The sequence below is a fragment of the Falco biarmicus genome, chromosome 2, assembly GCF_023638135.1.
Source record: "Falco biarmicus isolate bFalBia1 chromosome 2, bFalBia1.pri, whole genome shotgun sequence".
Taxonomy (NCBI): domain Eukaryota; kingdom Metazoa; phylum Chordata; class Aves; order Falconiformes; family Falconidae; genus Falco; species Falco biarmicus.
The window spans coordinates 121,016,527-121,022,136 of NC_079289.1; the positions used below are offsets into that span (position 1 = coordinate 121,016,527).

Here is a 5,610-nt window from a genome sequence, read left to right on the forward strand (position 1 = left end):
TACTTAGCAGGGGAATTTGACATCATTTCCAGTTCAGTCATAAATTTTCCCTGGGACATTTGTGCTGATTACTCAGCCCATACTCTACTTCTATTTCTTATCCACAAAACAGGGCTGAAACTTCCCTATGAGTTCTGTCACCAAAGATACTTGGAGACACATACACTAAAGCTTTTAATCTTTAATAAGCTAGGTAGGAAGCCAAGAGCTGAATTATCTAAGGCCTTCTCTTCTCCTTCATCCCCCTGCAAAAAAGAAAATGGTAATTTAACATGTTTTCTACTTTCACTGAAAATATGTTTACATCTGAGCTCGACTACACTAAGCACTTTAGTAGCTTCCATTTCCAGCACATACATACTGCTTTATATTTTCAATGTCTCTTACACTGGATTTGATATCCCAACCCTTCCTGCAATGCATCAGATTCATGGGCAATATTCTGGAGAGCATAAAGTGTGCTTTGCTAGCATGTCCCATGGTATCTAGCTGTTAACTGCTGTAACTGACTCCATTGAGAAACCAGAGTGAAAGGGGGAAGTAACAGTTTAGAAAAAAACTCAACAGCCCATTATTTTTCTTTCACCTACAGAGTGAGTTTCGTCCTGTGGCAGCAAGAGACCTGTTCGCCTCGTAAAGGTGCGCTTGGCTTCCAGCTGCCCAGGGCTGTTCTTATGGCCCTGGTACAGGTACACAGGCATCAGGAAGGTCGTATGCTCTCATGGCTCAAAATTATTAAGATCCTTGCTAATGACGGAGCCCATCCTTCACCCACAGAGCTACGCAAAAGCCTCTAAGATACATGTTAAAGAAAGAACTTCTCATTCTTCCAGCCAGGAGAAATGAGAAGACGACAGAGCTACAGTTAGAGAAAGAGTAAACTACCAAAGGCTCACCTTTTCCCTAGCTCCACAGTTAAAAAGAACCTATTCTCCTCAGTCACATTATCTACTTCCTCATTTTCCTTTTCCAGCCATTTATCCCCTTTCAAAACAGTCAGGAAAATATTTAATAGCTTCCCACGAGTCCTACTCCACCAGTGAACTCTCTAGGTAATGGTGAGTCCAGTGTGTATCCAGCCCAACTTTTAACAATGCAGGCAGTCTCCCATTTAAAATTACACTGGAAGAACACATAAAACAGCCCACGTGGTACCTTTGCATCCTTTTTAACAACATATCTCTAAGACCAAGTGCTGAAAAAGTAGTCTTTATGAACAAATGGTGTAGCAACCCTCACACAGAGTAGGTATGTGCATTTATTACTCTTTATATTTAATCATACACAGCCAAAGAATCGAAAATATCTTCCTTTTTGGACAGAAGCTGTAGGAAAGAGTTTACCAGAGAAAGGCAAAGGGCCTGCATTGATGTATCTGCGGTACTAACTTCAATCAGTCTGATTTTGCTGGGTTTACTCTAGAGACAGAAAGCTTTCCCAGGAAACTGCACTTGGAATGTAAGTGATAATGGAGAAGAAATTAGTGATCTGCTTTGGATTTTCACCTGGATGCAAAAACATTTAACTATCTATTTTCCACTATGCAATGCAGATGTCCAAGTACCTCTGTTATCATGGATTACAGATTTTTGTACCATATCACTCTGCCAAAGCTTTGACATGATGCAAGCTAGACATTTTAACTAAGAACAACCAATTTAAACAAGACACAGAGTCGGATTAAAGGTTCCCTGTCACCTAAACACATCATAAAAAGTTCATAAAATCTATAAAATCACAGCCATAGTTATCATCACTGTTTAATTAAACACACACCTGCATTTATAGAGATAGCACTGCATACCTTAGAATGAAGCATATATTTCCTACTAATTGACTTCCCACTTGCTGATATTGGGTATCCAGAGAGCTGAAACTTACTTGGATTTACAAGGTTTGAAGAAGGTTTAGCAGTTCTATCAATCATTCTATACTTCCACCCCTTTTGCACCTGCATGAGACTTTTTTTTTAATTGTGGACAGTCTTTGCAGAAAGGCATGTGTCTGTGTATATACACAAGTGTTTTTATGCACAGAAATATACACAAGTATGCACAGCTCCTCTGTACGTTTGTGCATGTGTGCAATTATACACATGCTCTGTCTTAATATTTAATAATGCTGTATTGTCTCTTTCATAGTCTGAAACATGGCTGGGAGAAATACCTTCTTTTTTGACTGTTTTACGTGTCTTGCCAAGTTTTCCATTTTATCTGGATGTAAAGAACTTCAAAGAGGAACTCCTCTGAACAGATTCTGTTCTTGGCAGGTTATTTCAGATGGAGGTTAATAAGCTGTTAGTAAAATTGATTAAAGCTACACTACATAGGCTTTATTTACTTGAGCTTCAGGGGCATTTCTGCAAAATTCTTTAAATCTGGTCTGTGTAACAGGATCCCACTTCAGCTAGTATTAGATACTATCTTTACCCAGGTTTCCATTCTTCCAAAATACTGGTAGTATTGCTGTAAGAATAGCCTCATTTTCTATAGCTTGGGTTATTAAACTAATGAGCTAAACTCAGAATGATATGCACAGTTTTTCTTCTATGTAGCCCAGCAGTCACTGATGTCTTCTTACAGATTTTCAACAGGATGCTGCTCCTTTGCGGAGCACCCATGAAAAGCATCACTACAGCTCCCTTTCCTCCTTGTTCCTGCTCCTTCTCCGTGTTTGGGTGTCTCCTGGCCACTGCAAGATCTCTCCTCCAGCTCCTTCCAAAATGAGCTTCAACCCTCCTCTTGCGGCCCACACTCCTCCTCTCAAGGAAGAATTGCTGCTGCCTTAGCTTCTTTTCACTCCCTGCAAACCCACCATCCTCTAACATTGCTCTCCCTCCTTACAAGTGTCCCCACAGTGGGAAAACACTCCCACCACAGCCTGCCATGCAGGTGGCAATTTCCTCTGCTCATTTAGATGGAAAAGTAAATCACAGCTAGAAACTCCTTTGTATGTCAGAAGAGGCAGTCTGACCGTTTGAAAAATATGACCAGTGGTCAGAAAGTACAAGGCCCCAAACAAACAACCAAGTTACCTTATGTCTTCTATAAGGTATAGATGCTGTCCCAAAACAATCAGGTGAGTGAAGTATCTGAGTTTAGTGATGTTCATGACCTTTATTTTTATTTTTGGCAGGGAGTGTATTCCAATAGGAAAGATGCTGAGAAAGAGCAAAGATTTTTCAGAAATATTTCAGTACAAGGCAAGCTAAGAAAAGCGGCCACATGATGCCAGCATTGCCTGGGAAATGGGAGAATGCTCCAGCCCAAATCAAAGTGTGTGTGGATTAGTTTCTTATTCATTCTGAGCAGGTGGGGGGTTTTATTTAGTGTGCACACATCCACCCTCCCACTTCTCATTTTGCTGCAGCCTTTATATCCAGCTTTTTTACACCCTGCTTAGTCCACCCCTGAAGAGCACAAAGACCGCTTTTTACTCTTCAGGCACTACAGAGTCTCTGCCTGCCTGTGCTTACCATGTTGCAGCTCCCACCCACTCCACAGCTTGTTCCTCCTTTCTGCTTTACGCAACCAGCATCACCTCCAACTTCCAGCTTTGTAGTTACAGACGAGGAGATCCCACAGAACCACATGTTCCCACCTCAGTGCTGCAGCTCACTTTAAGCAGAAGTCTGACTGAATGTTCAGTATGTCGCGGCAGGAAAGTTTTGATCTGGATTGCAGAAAAGAGAATACTGATGTTCATTTTGCCAAAATATGTAGTCCCTCCCCACTGTATTTTTCACTTCAAAACTACTTTGCAAGAACATCCAAAATATTCTTCCTCCAGTCCATGAGGCCTTGCATTCATTCAAGATGCACACACACTTCCATAGTTTTCCTGTCAGTGGTTAAAACCTTCAGAAAGAGCAAAAAGACTCAGAATGGGTTAGGGTGGAAACGGCCGTCAGGTAGCGCTGCCCCGCGGCTGCCTTGGGGATCGAACTCGCGGCCCCTCAGCACCCCGCGGCCCGGACGCTGCCCCGCCGCCGGGCGCCCCGCAGCGCCCCCTGCAGGGCTCCCGCGCATTACCCGCAACAGCGGACCCGCCGCTGTGGCGCCGACAGCGCCCTCGCGCCGAGCCCAGGCGCGCAACCGCACCGGCCGCTGAGGGGAAAATGAACCAGGACCCCCAGGGCCGCACCCCACAGCCCCTGGGAGCGAGCCCTGACACCGGCCGGGTCGCTGCCCCTCGCCCCTGGCTGGAGGCGGCAGCCAGACCCCTGGGCACGGGGAACCCGAATCCCAGCCCCGACCCGAACCGCGTCGGGGTGATGCCGGCAGCGGGGCTGGACCTCCGGGGCGTGAGCTGCCGGAGGAGATGCAGGGTGGGCAGCCGCGGCACCGCGAGGTTTGAACACCCAGCTACCAGCTCCTTCGAAGGCAGCCCCACAGAACAGATTACCCCGAGATCCGTCGTTACTCCAAGCGTGCCTTCCTACGGCCGAGCTGCGCCTGCCGCGGGGGCAGGACCCCGACCGCAGCGCCCCGACCGCGCCGGGCACCGCAGCCACGGGGCTTCTGTTTTCCTCGGCTGCTGCCAGTGCTTCCTTCACACCAGAGCGCATCTGGGGGCTCCTCCGCAAACATTTTTTCAAGTGAAAACCCCAGCTAACACTCAGCTGGGACACACTAAACCCCTGGTGCCCCAGAGTTGTGTGCTGTGAAACCAGTGCACTTCAGGCGATGATGGGAAGACCATCAGTTCATTCACAGTACAGGAATCCACCATAACTTTATTCCCTTCGCTACAAATACAGCATCTCTGCTCTTAGATTTACCCAGACATTCTTGGTTCAACATTTAGAGTGTCTGAAACAACTTCACCTTTTAAGCAAGCTTTTTAAATGTTGTCAGAGGGAGGGGGATGAGTCCTCAAGCAGTCTAGATGATCCTAATTCCACATAGGGAATCTGAAAAAGGGACATAATTGAAGAGTCCAAAGAGTATTACAATCACTTGGAGCTCATTGTCTAGCAGTCAGTACCACAGAAAGGAAGCTGACATTTAAGTAGGGGGGGAAAAAAAGTAACAACAAAAAAAAAAAGGCTTTGCATCAGCATATAGATCGTAATACACAGGTGTCAGCATCTGCCTTTTATCCAGGCAATGAACAAGAGAGCAGAGCCCATCTTAATGTGAATGTCTTTGAAAAGTTGTATGACTAAAAGTCACAATGTAAGTAGTAACACTCCCATTCTTTGCAGGAACTGAAATTCAGTTACACCTTACAGTATGAATCTTTGGTTACTCTAAAAATCCCAGAAATGCAAAGTAAGTAGCGCAAGAAATTTCAGGAAGTTTTTTTGGTCATCATACTTACTGACCTCAGTTGTTGAAGCAGGTATAATTTTCTTTTATTTCACCAATCTACTCCTTGAAAAAGGAGCTAAATGCAGAATTTCCAGTCTTCATTGGATGCTGAAAACTCCGCAAGCTGAAGAAATGCTGATCTTCAGTACTACGGCGTTCGCTCTTACTTCAAGAGGAGACTGAGGAAAATAACAAAAGTTTCAGTTTGCAACTGAGATGTTTCTCATCTATAAAATTTAATTATTGCAAATATTTATCTCTTGGCTACACTACAGCTTTCAACAGTATTGAAGTGGAG

General features: G+C 44.7%; 1 long non-coding RNA gene across 1 annotated transcript; it reads right to left on the reverse strand.

The window, feature by feature from the left end:
* Positions 1–2,692: 2,692 nt before the first annotated feature.
* On the reverse strand, positions 2,693–4,915 carry LOC130145008 (uncharacterized). The gene is made up of 3 exons (XR_008820343.1): positions 4,369–4,915; positions 3,757–3,857; positions 2,693–3,672 (listed from the first exon to the last, which is right to left on the reverse strand). It is a non-coding gene; the product is annotated as an uncharacterized LOC130145008 (long non-coding RNA).
* Positions 4,916–5,610: the final 695 nt, after the last annotated feature.